This window comes from Andrena cerasifolii, chromosome 8 (genome assembly GCF_050908995.1).
Source record: "Andrena cerasifolii isolate SP2316 chromosome 8, iyAndCera1_principal, whole genome shotgun sequence".
Lineage (NCBI taxonomy): Eukaryota > Metazoa > Arthropoda > Insecta > Hymenoptera > Andrenidae > Andrena > Andrena cerasifolii.
In genome coordinates this window covers 7,751,611-7,770,495 of record NC_135125.1, presented here as the reverse complement: position 1 = coordinate 7,770,495, position 18,885 = coordinate 7,751,611, and the positions used below count along the sequence as shown (strand labels likewise).

At 40.7% G+C, this 18,885-nt stretch overlaps 1 protein-coding gene across 5 annotated transcripts in view; it reads left to right on the top strand.

The window, feature by feature from the left end:
- Window positions 1-18,885, top strand: part of C3g (C3G guanyl-nucleotide exchange factor) — a 78,375-nt gene that overhangs the window by 18,254 nt on the left and 41,236 nt on the right. The window contains exon 1 of one of the 5 annotated variants that reach the window (XM_076818726.1): window positions 5,336-5,937. The exons of the other annotated variants lie outside the window; for them this stretch is intronic. The gene's annotated coding sequence lies outside the window, so the exon portion shown is untranslated. Of the gene's footprint in view, window positions 1-5,335; window positions 5,938-18,885 lie in introns of those variants that run through there. 5 annotated transcript variants of the gene reach the window in all.

Genomic DNA, 18,885 nt, shown 5'->3' with positions numbered 1-18,885 from the left:
AAATTGCTAGGATAAATACGTTCCCGGTGTTTCCCTTTCAGTTGATGTTGTTGATGTAGTACCTTCGATGCATTGGCGCAATCCATTTAAACGATAAAGGTGTAGCTGTGCAAAGTAAAAGATTCTTAGGAAATCCCGTACAGTCTCGAAGAAGCGTTAATTAAATTCGAAGAGTTCCGCAGTGCCGCGCGGCGATTTAAATCGTCCCGGAATTCAAAGTCGCCGATAATCGATAAGATCGCTACAGTGAACTGGTCGACGAAATAATAAAATGCTTAAGGAATGTTGAAAAGAGGACGGAGCAGGGGGCAGCGTTGGATTGGACTTATTGTTAAAAAAGCAGTAAGGACGCATTGTTCGAAGTTTTTCGATTAAAAGTTCGTCGATGTCGTTCCCTCTTTTCTTTTGTCCTGTAAAATGCCTCTGGACGATCATTCACGTTTTTTACCGACTTCGAAGATAAATTGGGCGGGCCCCGTCGCTGCGAGAGCCTTGGAAAACAATTCTCCCTTGGCGTGCGTGGAAAACTAGATAAAACGCCGTTTTTAATATCGCACGCTGGCGGAATGAAAATTTATGGACTATTGCAAGATTATCCAAATATACGTACAACCCCTTCTGCAACTCTTGGAGGACCAGAAATTGCAGCAATAATTTTTAAGATGTAATATAACGTTTAATCAAAATTACAGATAAAAAGGCTTCAGGGTTAAGTGAGATTTTCAATTCTATTTTATTCGTTCGATCATTAGAAGATATTAACTTGCGACAGTGATTAAAGATACAGCAAGCGTTTATTGAAAAATAACACGTTAGTGAAATCAGCTTCTGCACTTGACTGATTACATCTGCATGCTCCGTTATCGATTGCGGGGATAAAGTGAATCCTCGGGGGGAAAGCCGCGGAAAATAAGGAGCGCGATAAATTACGTTTTCCCGGCGTCACGTAATACGCCCTCAATAATACACTGTTTCACGGTAATTTGGAATCTTAATATCACTTAAGGGAGCGCTGCGCCTCGATCGCTAGGATAATCTTCTCCCTAATCTCCGTTCACCTGGCTGTCTCGCGTGCTTGACAATCGATCGTGCATCAGGAATAGGAAACGAACTTTGAAGTGTTTATAATTAGTAACAGCTTAGTCATTTACCTCCTTTCTTTCTCTTCAGAAAATCACAAAATACAATTTCGTTCCAATTACGCGTGCAGAGATGGTTGCTGGAACATTTCATTCATTTTCATTTTAATTACAAAATTGAAGACAATCAACTGCACCTGTATTATACCTTAAAAATTCTGTAATTTCTCCTATTTTACTGAAATCTCTATCATTCTCAAAATTCCTTTACTAAGCTTCATTTAAAAATTCCCCATTACGCACGCCTCCGAATTAATACCCATTTAATCATTAAAATTGAATACGTCACTGCAGAAAAAAGATTTCACAATTCATCTCGTTTTCCAACCCTGCAAGTGCACGCAGCCCTTGAAGCAACGTTTCCACAGTGCAGCGTACCAGGTTTCATAATTTCCATAGTTTCCCCAGCTGCGATTCGCCCGCGTTCTTGGGACAACTGGCAAAAATGAAAATCACCCCCCGCCTCGTTCACCCGGCCATTAGGTTTTTATTTAGCGTTGCTGGCGCTCGCGATATCTCTTGCGCGCGCGTATCGAAAGCACCCGTATAGAGGCCGCGCAGGGGGTGTACACCGGTGTTTTACCATTAATTGCGACGACGGAGAAACCGCTACGGGCCTTGGCCATAAAATACGTTTATCACCCCTTCCCCCACGAAAGTCATGGCATCGCCGCCTCCACGAGACCCCATTAATACGCAAATTGCAACCGCGAATTCCGACGGGCGACGTGGACTAATATGCAAGTCAACATCGCTCGGGAAAGTCATTAGACGTTTCTATTATTCTGCCCAGATCGGCGGCAAGAAGATATAAATGGCAGATATTCTGAGATCCAGTAACGTGAATTGTGAATTCAAGGGGGTAGTACTTTCATTCCTTTGTGGGGTTAGCAAACATAAAATAAGAATAAGAAATACGAAATCTAGTTCTAATAGTTCAAGATACAATAAAACAGCCTGCTAAACCTCAAATTAATTTGTCGAACCGTTTTTGTAGAAAAAAATTCACAAAGAAGTACCTGTTTTTCGGCCCAACAAGGGGCAACCCCCCTTGAGGGGTTATTCTGGTAAGCGCGCCGAGAAATTCAGCGATTTTCATGAATTTATGCGAAGATAAGAATTATAGCAATGGAATAAAACTTTTCTTTTATTTATTAAACTGAGGATATGTGTTTCGAAAAATGTTAAAAAAAAAAATTTCCAACCGTCTAACCAGAATGACCCCTCGATAATAAATTAAATGGGGTAGTATTCTCGTTGCTGTGTGGTTTTAACAAATTTGGAGTAAGGAGTGTAGAATAAGCAAGATGTGTTGCAATAAAAAATCACGCTTCTTTGGCGGTGTCTTTAAATTTCATCAGAATTTGTAGAACGCAAAGAGTTTCATACTCTTGTAATGTGTGAATTTCAACTGTTGCTCTTACTTCTGACTTTCGATAACTGCACGCGGGTTAAATTTGATATTTTCATCCACTACAGCCTCGAAATTAAATGTAAGAGATTCCATTTTAACTTTACTTCGGGGTGCTCTGCTCTTTTACTTGGCGAAGTAGTATATTCAGCAGAGCATCTACTTCTCCGTATAGAGATCGAACTTTCAAGGCATATATTGGCAGGGATGAACCTTCTTGTCACGCTCCTAAAGTTTTCCTCGATATCGATCGATGCTGTCTCGAAGAAACTTTGTATCGTTTAAACTGTGTCTCCTTTGAAGATAAAGCTAGAGCCCGTTTACGATTCGACATCGAAAAGTTCAGAGAAATATTGAGAAGTCACTGCTAGCAAGGTCAATTTTCATACTGAGAAAATTTGATGATTATTATTATTAGTATTATTATTATTATTAGTATTATTATTATTATTAGTATTATTATTATTATTAGTATTATTATTATTATTAGTATTATTATTATTATTATTATTATTATTATTATTATTATTATTATTATTATTATTATTTATTTTCAACGGGAAAACGCTTTAGTATACAAGAAACATGGAAATATGAAAATAGTATAAAGTGACGTGAGTCTGGTAACCTAAGCATATTGTGCTTTCGCACCGGGGACAGTTATTCGGAGATTCGACAGAGTACTTTGATCCGGAGTGAATCACGCGACGTAGAGAACACATCAATGTCTGCGAGGTATTGGTTTGCCTGACCCATACCTCAATTAATGGGATCAGCTGTGCAGTTACGGTACCCAGTCCCCTTAGACTCGAATATTGAAAATCTTCTGAAACTTTTCTCGTGCTTCGAAATTGTTTATTGTGCCTCCGCGACGTAGTCGCAGTCGGGGTATAATCTGTTTAACAAGTACTTAATCAAATTATCGCAATGCAAACTGTTCGCGGAGTTAATCAAAAGATTCTTTAATGTTATACTTCATTTGTTGTTCGTACTGTGCCCACATCGTATAACGTAATTAATTAATTGAAGTTCTAGCAATGTTCATTGCGCGACGGATCGAAAGCACAAACTATGTTTAATTAATAGCGAGCCTTTCCTAATACAATTAAACCCCTCACATTTAGTCCGCAGCTTTTGAACGAGATATAATAACACAAATGTTATATCTCATGCTTGAGAACCACCCTTAAAAACGGTAGCAAACGACAAAGGGACTTTTCTATTTTTTCGCGGAATTATTTTTATCAGTGCCCGCCCTGCACTTCCCAATAATTGTCCGCAGTCAGATAAGGCCTGGTCGCTTCGTTTCGCGGAACATTTGTCTCCGCGTTTTATTGAACGATCCGCAGAAAAACGAGAAAAAGAATTTGCCGAAAATTACTGGGCAGGCAGCATTGTGCGAATTGTGTCCCGCAACGATTGTACATATAAGGTATTCAGGAAATTTCAGCCAATCGGATGGCAGTGCCAAGTCGAAACGCGTACGGATCGTGTTTTTTTTACGGTCGTCCCACTTGTTCCGCGGCTATCCAGAATTTTATGATTGCGCCGGACTACAAACTGGTCGAGGATATGGCACAAAGCCGGTTGAAACGAAAAATGGCAAAAAAAAGGGGCGAAAATCACAGGAGAAAGTTTATCCTCGTATTCGTCCTTTTTTTTAAAAAAAAAAAAAATAATAAATAATCCACTTATTATACCGTGCCATAAACTCTCTTATATCGGCGAATCTTCAAGTTGGTTAGTTTAGTAAATTTTAAAATACCGGGAGAAATAGAACAGCCAGATTTAACAGTTTTATTTGATTCTTATTTTCCGTTCCCTTTTCGCCAGCAAATTGCACGATTAATTCCGCTGAAACGAAGGGCTAAGATCCCTTTCTTCCCACTACCGATAACCACGATTTTCAACATCGACGATCGTGCACTCAAGCCCGAAAGAGAATTCCAACTTTCACGGGTGGTTACGCACCACTCGGAAAAAACTGGGAGCAGCGAAACGCTTCGGAGTCACGTCCCGGAGTCGAATATCACGAACGCGGGGACTGGGTTCCGACGAATAAGGGCGGGAAGTCTGTTTTCGATTTCCGTCACGGGAAAGAGTGCCGAAGAAGTTTATAAAACTGCTCCGCACCCCTTGCTGCACTGCACTCCGAATGTATAACAAGCCGCTGTCCTTCCGACGCCTCTGCGCGTTCTTTATCGCTGCCATCTCAGTTACGTCGAGCACGCTTTCATCCCATGCCCCTTCGTTCGAACTTCCGTTTCATAAAAGTTCCTGATTGACTCCACCTAATTTTCCATCGAACTTCCTCAAAATTCCTCGGTCCTCGTTACATCTACAAACACCCAAATCAGTCAGATTGAAATTGGCCCAACGCGACGGAATCCTGCCGAAAACTCCCGAAAGCTGCGGAGTTCGAAGTCTGAAAGACATCCCGTTGGCCAGACAGCCGTAAATAATTCCCGATCGCGAAAATAGCGTAGTACATATCGCGTTAAACGACCCGCAAACAAGGTCGATGCGTCTTTCTGTCAACGTCTAGCGCGAGGCATAAAAGACACACGGGAAAGCTTAACTTTCCTGCCGCGATCGACGGGCTCGAGCTGCTCGTTACGACGAACGAAGACGGAGGTAAGGCAGTGGAAGGGGTAAAAGACGTTTGTGCCTCGGTTCGAGCGCGAGGAGGACAGGCAGTCTGTTGGTAGGGAGGACAGAAGACGGGCCGATAGGAACGGAGATAAACAGGCGCGAGCGAGAGGGTCGAGTCGGGCACGCACCGCGGTCGGACGGGGACGGAAACAAGCGATCGTACTCGATGCCGGTCGGGCGAAGTTAGTTAGCAGTCGATGCGCACACGCCACGCGCTCCGGACGTTCGTCGTCTCGTTCCTCTTGTCTTGCGGTGCTCTGCGCCCGGTGTCGCGCGCCCACCGTGCATCGTGCTCGTTCCTCTGGCTCGGTTTCCACCAACGTGTCCGCTTCGAGGCAGAGAAATCGACGGTTTCCGGCTCGGGATCGCGCGTCACCGAAACTCCGAAGGAGCTCGATCGACGGGACCCCCTCGATGGTAGAGCTCCACCGCGGACAATCGTGCGATCGGTCGGAACAGTCTCGTAAAGCTTAATTCGAGAGCTCGAGGATACTCGGCCGGCTATGATGCTCGTGCCACTTCGGTGAACTCGGAAGTTCGCCTGTCCAGCGGCAGTGATTAGCTTAAGTTCGACTGCCTCGTCGAGGGATCAGGGATTTCGAAAGCCCCCTAGGGACGAGGATGCGCGTCGAGAATTGGTGCTCGAGGGAAACGTGAACACGGAGGGATTGGCGAGGAGAGTTTGTTCGCTGGCTTGGCGGGGAGGCCCGGGATACGCCTGAGATATTAAACGAGGTACAATGTTATTCTGATTATCCATTTCCGAATGATTCTCTGGTTGGATGTCGCGCGCAGAGATCGGTGGAAATATTTCGCGCGACGCGTAAGTACGTGCGATTTGTTCGGGATGAGGTTTGGAACCGTCCATCGGGACGAGTCCGCGCTCAATTGACTCCTCCGATATTTTCGAACGGTATCTGAATTTTAAAGTCGCGCGTTAGCAGCGTGCCGACGTGCACGGGTGGATCAATCATGGCTGCACGGTGGCAATGACAGGATGGCGTTTATTAATAACTTCGTGACAGAAGTGACGCGGTCGCTTCGGAACGAAACCGCTGAGCTTTCGCTGTTTTTTGCCCCGCTTAACGATAAATCACGGTCGCTCGGAGCTCCGCTCGGCCGAATCGCCCGGCTAATGAAATCTTTCCGTTTCCAGCTATGTATTATGTTAGATGGTACCGTGAGCTTGCCTAATGAGTCACCGCGTCGGGCGTGTTCCGTGCTTTTCTGCGGTTTGGAAGCAGCGCAATCGTGAACACGTAGCGAGGGTTATATTCTCGCACCCGCGTCCGGTACAGAGTTGCGCCGGGCATTATTCAAGCTAGCGTTTGTCTAGTTTCAAGATATAATCGGCTGAGTATTGTATTCGAATAGAAGCTGTTTATACAAATTCGAAATAACATATAAGTTTAGAAATTTCGTATTATTCTATGAAATAATAACAGTCGTGTCAGTTTGGAGAATTATTATTATTTTAGAGACGAAAGTGTTTAGATGTGTCCTGCTTTAGCCGAATAAGTGCCCTGTACTGGTTTCAAGATGTTTTGGTCTTTAAAGTTTGACTCGGGAACTTCTGGGATTTTTTATTATTCGTATAAATATTCTCGTAGATAAGATTTATTTTTTTTTTTATTATGACAGAGGTAAAGGGAGTTATTGAACTTAAGTTATTGACTTTGTAGATGCTAATAATTATTGAACGCCTCATTTATACGATGTAATATGCAGAGTAGCTTCTTCTTCATCAAAGAGAAAGTGCGGTTGCACCTTTTCTGGTAATAAAAAAAAAGCTTAAGTACTTATCTAACATTGCCACTGCATTCGCAACAGATGCGTAAGCCTTGAGAAACTGAACGTTGCAAAAGACATCCTGGAGTTAATTTTAGAGCTGTCGTTAGACGTTCCGACGATTCTTGTTTCAAAATTTTTCGAGAGAAAGTTTAGCTGTAGCCTGTGGAATTTCTAAGTCTATCTCTGGTCATTATCGTTCATAATCTTCACTGAAATATTCCTCAAATATGCTCCGTTAACCCTCGGCTAATCATCGAATGTGTTCCATGATTCTTAAGTTCCTGATAATGCTGTTTAAGATAAAAATACACCACTGTATATCTCGAGACAGACAATTTTTATTTCTTGCATTATCACATTGAAATGCAGTTTCGCGAGAAAATATCCAGTAAAGAGAATCACGCACCGCAATTCCATGCCCTTTAAATATTTTACTTCGAATGTTCAGCGTGTAATTACTTGTAACTGAATAACAATTATTTTGAATTTGATATCCTTGACAGCAGGAAACTCATGCGCTCTCTATACTCAGAATGATTATTAATTGTAACAGCAGTGCAGTGAATTATTATAATTTTACGATAAAATGTTATTATGGATATTATTTCCACAAATATATAGCAAAAGGAGATTATAAAAGGTATCAGAGGCTTGAAAACTGGGAATACTTTACCTATCGTTGCGTAGCGTTAATAACATAAATATTGAAACAAGCAGTTTTACCAAAATATTCCTAGGTCCCTCTCAGCTCCACCATATTTAAATCCACGAAATTGGTCCTTTTAATCCTGCAAAGTCTTCAAAGGTTCTTGCAGAAAATTAAGAAAATTGGCGCGTACAGTACAAGAGTTTATAGATCCTTACGAAAGAATATTTCTGTAATTAAAGGAACATTCTATATAAACATACTCTCCTCAAGTACCGAACCATTCGAATAATGGAGATTTCACTGTACCCCAGAATTCTGTACACAAAGTTGCCATATTTGTCTTCTTCGATCAAGCGGAAAATGCTGGCAGCCTTGCAAACAAAGGCCCATTCGAATTACTGACGCTCCACGAAATAATCCTTTCCCGGTTCAGAGCAAGAAATGATCCGAAGCTTACGATCCGCACCGTCCATGTTGCTCGTCTCCGATTTCCACTACCCTTACCGCTCGCGATACCGCAGTAATGCCTCGAAACCATCGATACACACGTTTAACCGCCTCTTCTTGCCACAGGCCATGTATCGTACAGTAAAGCATGGCCGTAGAAGGAATCCAGAGATGAGATCATTCCAAGTGCACGAAAGTGGGCGGTCGGGCGATTCAATAAACAGGAGGACGAAGGTCGGGCTTAAGTCATCGAGCGTGTTAACATTTTTATTTTCGTGACGCTACTCCTCGCTAATGCCAATGGATTTTTAAATCGACGATCCGCAGTGTGTCTCGCCTCTTCGTCCGTAAAAAAAATATTCTTACAGTAGCTTTCTTCGGTATTAAATACGACTTGCTATTCCGAGAGAAGACGAACATTTCTTAATCGTGGTCGCAAAAATGTGCGAATTAAAAGCAGAGGCAATGCAAATTTTCTTTCGGTTTATAAAACTTGCTGTTGCGAAGTAGACGAGATTTGCTCGGTTATGGTCGGAAAATTGTGGGAATTAGAAAAAGAAGCGATGGAGTTTTTCTTGCAGTAGTTTTATTCGGTATTACCTGCAGTTTGCTATTCCGAAGCGAATGAAATTGTTTCCATTCTACTCGCGAAGATGTGGAGACAAGAAATAGAAACACGGGAAATTGTGATGGATCACTGGAGTGTACAATACATTTTGTTGCGTTGCGCGATACGTCCATGATTAATGGAGATGTATCGCGCAGGTGTTTTGTGGTCGTAGCAGAAAGGTAGCGGAGAGAATTCCCGGGTTCCCTCGGAACCGAACGGTTTGCATCCATACTTCCCTTTTCCCCCGGATAGTTGCTCGAAGATCGGGGAAATTTTCTATCTGGAAGATACGGTAAAAAATTGCGTTTGAGACTCGAGTTCACTGACAGACCCCTGAAGACGTATCTGCGATCCGCTCGCCTCTCCTGTTTCCTCGTGCTCGCCTGGCGAGAAAAGTTTCTTAGATCCTCTCGCATTCCATCAGGTAACACGTTTCCGAGAGAATTCCATGGAATTTTAAAGTCTACCGAAGAAACATGCTCCTGGCCTCTTGAGATTTTTCATTTCTCGTTACGATATATCAATCTTAACCTGGGTAGAAGTTTAAAATACCCTTTTCAGGTATCGGGACAGGTGGAAAGTTTATTCGCATCATTTCTACTTTGAGAATTACTCTTTGCTTGCGAGGAAAGATAAATGAAATTGTATTAGAAATCCTCTACTCATTTTTTAAATCTAGAGTGGGCGCGTTGCGATTTGGTGTCTCGGAGACCGACTGAAGTTTTTCAGGGTCGTCTCTGGGTTTTGGCCGCTCAGGTGCAAAAACAATATTGCCGCCCTTGTTAAGGGGAGGTTCCGGTCTAAATGTCGATTTTTTTTATTTCATCTTTCGAATGTTCAATCTTTTAGGAATACGTGTTTAAAAGGATTTGTTGAAATTCGTGAAAGTTCGTAAAACGGCGCTGTATCTCCGAAAATTATTATCCGATTCGACTGAAACTTTTTTTATTTTGAAGAATATACTTCTGGCTAGGGGGGGGGGGGGGCTAGAAAAAATTACAAAAAATTAAAAATTTATAATTTTTAAAGGCGTTGAAAGAACGACAAATACAGGGGAAAGTGATTTCAAAGTTGAAGTGTCGTTCTTTTCTAAAAAATGTCATTTTTTGTAATTTTTTCTAGTCCCCCTAGACAGAAGAATAATCTTCAAAATAAAAAAGGTTTCAGTCGAATCGGATAATAACTTTTGGAGATACAGCGCCATCGATTTGGATGAATTTTTTGACGCCTTGACTTTAACGGCTACCCAGGGCCGTTTGCAATGATTAATTATAAAACAAAAAATATATTTCTATAATTTAAGACATCCTTAATACAATGCAAAAAGTCCCATTAAATTATATACAGTAGTTTTGCTTTAATTAATTCCTAAATATCACCTATTTTTTTGGGGCTCTAGACCGGAACCTCCCCTTAATTCAATATTTTTTTATTAAGAATTTAATTTGCAGCGTTTACTTTCATATCTATACGTACATAATTTTAAACAGTTATCATGCAAAAGAGCTTCGATTATTATTCTTATTAATCAAAATTTCACATATAATAAATGGCCTGCGGCCGCCCCTAGGTTTGGCCGCCCAGGTGCGGGGGCACCTTCTGCAACCCCGCCAGGAACGGCCCTGCGAAGTCTAAACTCAAAAAAAAAATCATTTTTTTTCACTTTGAAATATTACAATAACGGGTGCTTTCACCCTGAAGAACCGACAAAATTGTCTAATGCTTCGATCGAGGTACTGTACAAACCTGCGCAATTAAAAAAGAATCGGAATGTTCGGTTAACCGAATTACCATTGTCGGTGGTAAAATTTTCCGAAATCTTCCGAGTCATCCAATTCGAAGGAACCAAGGGAAAATGTTTGCCGATTCCCGCCAAAGCTTTACGTGTACAAACGAGTCGTACTCCGAAACGGCTCCTTTGTGAAGCATTCGGTGAACGAAATCGGATATCGAGCCCGCAACGCGACACCCGAATTTCTCATGCGACGTGGCCGTAAAAATTCTGACAGCGTTTCTGGAGCCCCGACAATCAAGCGGCCTGACTAATTTAATGTCAGGGACAGTGTAACCAGAGCCCCCCTCCTAATTAATTAAGCGAATGGACATTTGCGTCGCGACTGCACGTCGGGATAAAATGGACCTTCTTGGGCTTCGGAACGCTGGGAATTTTATCAGACGCCACTCTCAGCTGACGTTTTATCGGGCTCGATGAATTAGACGGATCACTTTTCGTTTACTTGGTAGCGCATCGGTATCGATGAACTCGGTTACTTAACGAACCTGCAGATGTTCGTTAGTGTTCTCCTTATTGGAAAACAGGCTGAACGCGAACAGTTGAAACTCGTTTTACGCCCACGCGTCGGGACGGAGCATAAATTGCATCTTCAGAGGCCGATTAATTATTTATATGCATTCTTAGCAGACGTGACGTGTTTATTACCTCCGTGAGTCATTCACTGGGTTTCCAGTCGAGTATAGAGTCTTCGTCAGTCACGATTTGTTTGGAACGATAATAAAGCGGCTTTGAAGTGTTTCTCAGTGATAAGAATGTGATTTCTGAAGGAATTTGGGGAAATTTTCGTGCTTCTGTGTGGGTGGGTACTTACAAATAGGGATTGTAAATTTTCATGTCTCTTCAATTACCGGTAGTTCTCAATCGAGACCGGTTTACTGGTAATTTACCGGTATTGAAAATGTAAGACTAAATATTACAAGAAATATTTTTTTAATAAAAAATATATGCAAAGAAAACTGTTCTGAACGTAAAATATAAAATGGTACAATAAAAAATACCGGCTTACCGGTATTACAATCCCCACTTGCAAAGGAAACCAATTAAAGTGAGAAGTTTGAATTTTTAGTGCTCGCGAAGTATTTGCAGTTATATGTTTCTTTTTGAAGCTTGTTTCCACCCGCTGCACGTTTCAACCTACTGCCCCACAGAAATTCCTGAAACTTCTTATTTTGAAACAGACCAGTCGTATTTTTAAACGTGCCGTGCAAGTGCGTCGAAACAAAAGGCCTTCCGCGAAAGCAAAAGAGGAAAAGTACAGGGAAAGTAACGCGTTGCGGATGGAAAACAGAAACCACCCCGAGAGAACGGCATTCGTTTACAGAACCGGAGAAATAAAGAAAAATGTAGCTCGCAGTTGCCTGACGGGGAGATTTACATGTTTCGAGGAGGCACCCGTTTACAGAAACCTCGCGCAGCAGAGTTTAAAAGAAGGTCCTTCTTTGACGCGGTTTGGGAGTTCTGTGCCTAATTTCCTTACACACCCTTACGGCGTACCCCTCTGGCTGCAGCACATGCTCGGCACACGTGTTACGGTGTTATGTCAATCGTTGCCACGTGGATAAATGCTCGAGCAATTTATTGCTACCGGGACTTCGTTCCAAAGAGCAACGGGAAAACCAACACCAGGAAGAAGAAACACGCGCTGAAGAATACATCTGGTGGCGTAGAAACGAGAGCGAGGCTTGGTAGCGAGGGAACGTGTGGAACATGTATTTTGATTTATGTTAAAGACCTAAGGGCTTTGCAAAGGGTGAGGAGTGATTCTTCAAAAGAGCACATTTCCGCGTAGAAATTTTTTCTAAGCCACAAGAAACTGTGGTACCTACGTTTATTAAAAAATCTTTTGTTCATTAGTACGCGTACATTTTATTCTTCCATCTGATAGGGGTAATGTTTTAAATTTATTTTAATGTTTTAAAGTTCCAAAGTTAAAACGCGAGTCTATTTGACCCACAGTGACCATAAAGGGTCAAGGCAAAAATGGAAATATATGCCCTTTTGAAAAATCACTCCTCGGGTCTACTGTGCTACAGTGTCTCAGATAAATTCGAGGTTTTTCAGTAACGAAGCTCTTCTAGTCTTTCGAGATATTATTCCCCTTGATTTATTTCTGGAATGATTAATTAAATAATTACTCAGCTCATGCGGAGCTACTCGAATCCGCCAAGTTACTATCCCCCTCGTATCATTACGCCAGAAATTAATTACCGAGCTTATATCGAGTTACTCAGCTCCATCGAATTATTATCCCCCCCTGAGTTATTACACAAACGATCAATCACTCGTCTCGTGTGGAGCTACTCGAATCCACCAAGTAACTATCCCCCTTGAATTATCCCTCGAATGACCACCTACTCCCTCACTTCCACCTACTTCTTACTACTTCAAGCTACTTGAATATCCCCGGCACTCGAACATCCCTAATCCCAAAGTCTCTTCAGAATCCACCCAAGAAGCCCACTTCCACGTCTTGCATACTCCATAAGCGCCGCGCCCCGTGCACGAGCAACCTAAAATTTCTTCCCCTGCGAGAGGGGCCCACCTTTCGTTCCCGTGCCTCGGAGGCGCGCCGCGCCGAAGAAAGCGTCGCTAGGCCTCAGCAACAGAAACCGGAGGGGAAATTGGATTCTTGTTTGCAGAGTCTTATTTGATTACGCGGGGAAGGGAAAGCGATTTTCTGCGGCGGGCTGCGTTGCAGGTATCTCGGACTGGGCCTAGATAAAGCGAACGAGAGCTCGACGCGAAAGCGAAATCGGGATCCGTGCTATTTTGCAGAATTAAATGCAAATGAACGGTGGATGGTTTTCGCGCTAGGGGGAGGGACCGGGGCGGAATGCCTCGAGTGATACTCGAAGTGATTCGATTACTGGGGAGAGTCGACGGAAATTATTCCAACGTGGACTTGCAGCGGGTGTTGAGGATATCAATTCTCAAATTAGCGCGCACGCTTTGCTCTTTGAAGCGGAGCTACGATATTGGGAACTTTGCTTTCTATTAGCGATTCGTAGGTGGAAATGTTGGGACTGGCGTTGGTCTTGGTTTATTTAGATCCTCGAGTCAATTGTCAACTTTCTGAGATGCGATAATGTAAATTAAACAGTAGACGTCTAAATATGGGCTAATTGAAGTATCGGGTCGTAGTAGGTGCTTCGCTCTATCGGAAAAGGTGTAAAAGTACTTAGTGGGAGCACCCAGATGACCAAGACGCCAGTTGCAATGTTTTGCGAAGGACTTTTCTCTGATGACACAGAGGGAGAACTTTTGGTGAGGTGTTTTCAGTGAGCACAAAATTGCCTGTACAGGTGTCGAAAAGGACATATACATCTGTGACTACTGTAAATAAACCATCAGCATCTAAGTTTATTTTTTATTAGCATTTTGGACGTGTCTTAAAATATTTCAATCTGATAATGTGCAGCTTGCACTTTTCTTTCAGATTATTTTAATAGTAGCCCGTATTTAGACCACGCTTTCAAAAATAAACATTTTTACTTCTATTTTAAATATAAATATTACTCTCCTTCGGCTTGTTCTAATTCCATATTATAAAGTGTACATATTTAACATATAGTTAACATTCAGGTGTCACATCGTAAAAATCTTCAACAGGTGTGGCAAAAAATGGCCACTCCTGTCATTTGCTTGTTGGTGATTGTACTGAAAACTCTTTTGTCCTGCTGCAATTATTGATGGCTTGTTAGAATGTTTGTTTAGTGAAATTTTGCTCTGGTGGGTAGTTTATTACTCAAATTTAAACTGTTGGAATGATCTGTAATTGAAGAGTCCTGGTAGAAAACACTGTAAGTCCCTAAATTAAAAGACAAAAATTTTATCGGAATATGTTTTAGATGCCAATGGCAATGCTATGGTATAGAATTTGATTTTTGGCACTTACAGTGTCTTCTACAAGGACCCTTTAATTAACAAGGAATATTAAGTTTCACACAACAGATTTAAACATTCATCTTCGACGGTTTAATCCTAGAATGAATCTTAACAAATTCATCTTTTCTATGAAGCCCAAAGTCGAAAGTATAATTGTTTGTAAATAAACATGTAGACGCAAGTAAGATTGACACCTTTCTTTACAAGGCAAGATAAATCCGTTTTATGGAACACGAATATCATAAAAAAAATCGCGTATAAGCGCGAGCATAATTCAGAGAGCACGCAGCCAGGCCATTCGCATTCTTCTGCACTTCCGTCGAGTGCACTTTTCGTCTGCATTTCGCTAGCCACTTTTCCACTGGCTTTTCACGTGAAAAGTGCACAGTTAGCGCGTAGAGCAACTTGGATAACTCGTGCCCTCGTTATGATGATTTTCCCTGCATTCCTCTGTCTTAATATGTTTACATCACTGTACGTAGGAATTTTTTAATTTTAGCTCAGTCAGGTTATCGTTCTTCTCATTGCGTTTGTAATTTTTTTGCGAAAGGATGGGTGTATTTTATAGAAAAGATGGAGAAGTGGGTAGTAATAGTACATTTGGCATTTATTTAAAATTTGTAGATACATAATTCACTTGAAATATGTATAAAAGTACCCTTTTTTATAAATATTTCTTTAAAATATCAATCATTGACCTTTTGAAGCTTGCAAAGCATATTTGAACCGTTTAATACGCGAAAGACGTGAACGACTTGAAATGCTTTCGAGACGTACTCCCACAATGGGACGAGATCTCGAATTGAATTACAACGTTGAAGGAGGAAACGGTTTATATTTCCACGAGTCTATTAAACGTAATAACTGGTTATTATGCGTTTGTTCTCAAGTGGGGCTGCACTTTCTTTCGTTAGTAGAAAACGAATGGCTTTCAAGCACCGTTTGATACCTCTTCATTCATCAATTATTTATTCACTTCTTCAAATACGATGCTCGAGGGTTGATACACAACCAAAGATCCCGGGAGCCTTACAAATTAAAAAATCCTGGAATTACCTCACGAGTCCTCCACAACCTACACCGTATTTAAGTTCAACATTACGCCCACAAATTCAACTGAATTTCTCTTCTACATACAGATTCTCACAAGTAATGTTGAATTCAGAATTACCCATTATAATTCACATTGGTATGAACCTAGGTTAATATATTTTTATTCAGTATTAACTACCAAAGAAGTACCTCAAAAAAATTTGCTAGAAGAATGGACCAAGAGAAGCCCTAATTTCGCAGAAAATTAGCGGAATGTGTGCATAATAGATTAAAGTTTACAATAAAATCGCGGGAATATTAAAAGAATATTAACAAATTAAATATTGAATTTGGGAGAAAATTTTTTTGCTACTTTCACGGGTAATACTTGTTTAAGTAAATTGTGTAGCATTTTTCAATTGAATGCACCCAAAAGAAAAATATATTAATCAAGGTTTATCTTAATGTGAATTAGAATTGCGAATTCTTACTTTGAAGTGGATTTAGTATGTAAAATATGTTACTTTCGTGAGTAATTGTATATTTCATCCACCAAGAAATGCACAACGAATCCAACACATCGCGTTGCAGATAGAGCTGGGACTATTCGAATAATTTAATATTCGAATATTTTACAAGTATTCGAATGCTACGAATAAACTTCGAATATTTGAGTATTCGAATGTTATTATTCACTAGTACTCTTATTACTCTTAGTACTATTATTCATCAGTGTAATACTTGGATACTCGAATAGTATTCGAATACTTGGATACTCGAATAGTATTCGAATACTTGGATACTCGAATAGTATTCGAATACTTGGATACTCGAATAGTATTCGAATACTTGGATACTCGAATAGTATTCGAATACTTGGATACTCGAATAGTATTCGAATACTTGGATACTCGAATAGTATTCGAATACTTGGATACTCGAATAGTATTCGAATACTTGGATACTCGAATAGTATTCGAATATTTGGATACTTGAATAGTATTCGAATACTTGGATACTCGAATAGTATTCCACTACTTGGATACTCGAATAGTATTCCACTACTTGGATACTCGAATAGTATTCCACTACTTGGATACTCGAATAGTATTCGAATACTTGGATACTCGAATAGTATTCGAATACTTGGATACTCGAATAGTATTCGAATAGTTTGATATTCGAATTATATTCGCCAAATAATTGAGCAACTGAAGTATTCGAATATTCGAATACCGAAAAATTCGACAAACAGTCCCAGCCCTAGTTGCAGATCGAACAAGAAAACTGTGATTCCACGACCAAGCGCATTTTCGCAGACTTTAATCCCAATGCCGCGTCGTAGCGGAGTTTTCGCTGCGAGACCAAAATTACACAGAGCCATCTAGCCCGGCTGGACTCGGTCCATTATGTCCGCGAACTCTCCAGCTGGAAGCTTCCCGGGACTGTTTAAAGAAAAAAGACTATCTCCCCGGTCGTGTTTTGTCCTTTTATCTGTTCGCCGTTTGAAAGCATCCTCCTCGTACTATCTCCAAACATTATAAGGGCCCCAGACCTTGGCCCTTAATGGATCCACTGTTTGCATCGGCGAAGAGCATCGGCGGGATACTCTTGTCTTACGATACACACCCCTCCCAGCCGCCCTTTGAAAATCAATCTCCCTCGTTTGGCCCCCGGCTTCTTCCATCTGGATCTCTCCCCCGTAAACTCAGTCGGCTAAAATCGCAATAACGTTGTTATATACCATTTCGAGCGATTGCTCGCCCCGAGATTTGTCGACACGAACCTTTATGGCACTGCAATGGATCCTGAGGGGGGGTGCAGCCTAGTTGTTCGTAAACTGGACATTTTATTTGGATCAAGTGCAAGATCAATAAAATGTGTTGCATGACTATAAAACCAGTGAAAAATTTCCAAGCCTCGTATGTTGTTATTAAGTTTATGTCAAACCAAGTATAATATCTGTGATATAATATAATAGAAATATGTACAGTAGAGGGGGCAAAAAATTTATCACTTTTCTGATTTTTTATTTTTATTATTTTCAACATCAACTTTAGGATGTGTTTAATATACTTGTTCTGTGGTAACTTTTGTGTCGGTTGTAAAAATGTACAGCTTCTGCTTAATCTTATATACAAATTTTGTTTCTTAGTTAAATAAATTCAACTTTAACAGGGTTGTATGCAGCTTTTAATTATCGATCAAAAAATCAGAAAAGCGGTAACTTTTTCGTCCGCTACTGTATATTACGTGTGTTTGTAGTGAAAAAGAATATTCCTGCATCTATTTTCATATAATCTTGCTTTCATTTAAGGATGTATCGGATCTATCTTCAGAATGCTACCAAGTTGATGAAAATTTGTGAGATTGTTATTTGTAACCTTCCTGAAGTGCGGCAAAATTTTTAAATCAATTCACTAAATGGTTGCTGAGTTATAACGATTTTAATTTCCACTGATTTTACACGCAATTTCATATACTTTTGTCTAATATTGTACGTCCGATACATCCTTAATACTCAAATTCAGTTGTAATATATGAAACATAGAAATCTCAGGATGGTTTTAGTAGAACTTGTTAGTTCTACTAGCTAAGAAATTGACTGCAATTGAGTCTGATGGCTCCGACGATATACCTGTACATACCAGTGCTTTTAATTAGTAGTGAAATAGTAATGAACGAGGGTGAGGAAATGTGGTGGTTATAATGCTTTTGGGAATAGGCGAGGGAGTGACGAGATGGAACGAGGTTTAGGATGGATTTAGGTGGATTCGGATGATACATTATTGGCGATTGTGGAAATGGTTGGAAGAATGGGAACTATTGGAATACGTAGTTCCCAATATATTACAGTGCTCAGTGAGCACACTTTGTGTACAGCTATATGGAGTTCTACTAACGTTACTTATTCCTAAGTTGACGCTACCTGTCACGCACGCGTGGCTAATATTAATTAATCTAAATTAAATAATTAAGAATCCTACTTCCTATTTATCATGGATAAAATTGTACCATTCCAGGATTTCTGTTCCGTTCGCGCGACATTAAAATGAACGAATACTTGAGAAATTTATGGAATATTAGCATCGAAAGAAAATCTTTGTCCAGGCTGCAGCTGGCTGCGAAAATTGAAACGAATTAATTTCAATTTTTCCATCCACTTTTTCAATGATTTTTCGTGCTGACGTACAGCAACGGATTAAATATTAATTATTCGCTCCCGGAAGGACCGTCGAGCATACCTCATCGAGGCGCACGTTGAGTTGATTCATTTTATTGGCAAATAATGGAACGGTTGAATCGAAACAGAAGCATCGCATCGTTTCTGTAGGAAATCCTCATTAAAAGAGGAGAAACGGGATCCGTGAAATATACTGGACCAAATTTATCCGCCCATCGATCTCGCCTCTGTGTCCTTCTCGTTGACGATAGAAATTGAATAACGCTATCGGCGTATATACCGAACGATTA